Below are 1,479 nucleotides of genomic sequence, written 5' to 3'. Positions count from 1 at the left end.
CAGAGAAACCACAGAGGTTTTTAAAAATCCCCAGTTAGTCTTTGGAAAGACTAATAAAGTAGAATGATACTTTCTTACTAAGGAAAAAGAGAAGCACAAATAACACATGAACAGGTTAACAGATCAAAGAAGGAAAATATGTGATCATCTCAGTAAGTAGAGAAAAATATCATTTGATAAAATGCAGCACAGCACCCGTTCTTGACAAAAATAAAAACAATATAAAACACTCTAACCCAAACTGGGAATGGAACTTCTGTAATTTAATAAAAAAAAAAAAAAAAAGCTATCAAAATCCTACAATAAAAGCCATATTTAATACAAAATGGTAGACACATTCACTTTTAAATCAACGACAGTGCACACTGTCATTGCCTCTTTTCAATAAAACCCCAGAGCTCCTAGACCTCTGACAGGAGGCTGAAAAAAGCGTAAGATTGGAAAGGAAAAAAACTACCATGGTTCTCACAAAATATTACGGTCATAATAAAAATCTAGACACTATTTGAATGAAAAAATACTTCAGCCTCGTTGCTAGATACAAAACAACATGCCAAACTTAGTAACATGCACCAACAATAATAAGTAAAAAAAGTCATTTCAAAAAATTTCCTTTAGAATGTTAACAAGTGTTAAGTATCTGGGAACAAATTTAAAAAAATATGCAAGAGACAAGTAGGGTATTACATAAAGTGATAAAACCTCACCAAAGAGCACAAAGGGCATTTTTAAAAGGCAACCACGGTCCTGCATGTGAAAACAATACCATAAAATGTCAATTCTCCTGGAGTGAATCTATAAATTCAATGCATTTCATCATCAAAATCCTAGAAAATGTATTATTTATAAAGGTATGTGACAATGTGATTCCTAAACTGATATGAAATAGTAACAGGCCAAGAACAGTCAAAGGTTTTTAAAGAAAAAGAATGACAAGGGAAGAATTTTCTTTCAACTAATAAATCTTATTCTAAAGCTGTTTTCATCAAAATCTGTGGTATTAGTATAAGGAAAGAAAAATGACCAAAAAAGAAAAGAATCCGCAGAAACAGCTATGTATATTTGCGAGTTTGGCATATGGCATTAAAAATAAGGGAAGAAAGGACAATAAAATGACACGTGGACCATCAGTCATCCACATGGAAAAAACATATAAATCCCTCTCTTGGGTCTGTTTACAAAAATAAATTCCAGATAAAATGTAAAAAGTCAAACTATAAAACTCATATAAGAGGATATCCTTTATGCCATTAAAGTAGGAATGGAAATAAAAGTCACACACACAAAAACTTAACTTTAAAGGAAAATACTGATAATTAAAATGGAAATCACTGAAAACGAATTTAAAAAATACGCCATAACAGCATGGAAGGAGGCACCTCCAACATAAAAGAGCACTTAGCATCAGAAACCCAGAAATAACAAGAACTTCGAGAAATCAGCACAAAGGGCAAATACTCACTAGGAAAATGGGCCAAT

This window comes from Camelus bactrianus, chromosome 20, assembly GCF_048773025.1.
Source record: "Camelus bactrianus isolate YW-2024 breed Bactrian camel chromosome 20, ASM4877302v1, whole genome shotgun sequence".
In the NCBI taxonomy this organism is placed as follows: Eukaryota; Metazoa; Chordata; class Mammalia; order Artiodactyla; family Camelidae; genus Camelus; species Camelus bactrianus.
Note: the sequence above shows the minus strand (reverse complement) of the source record.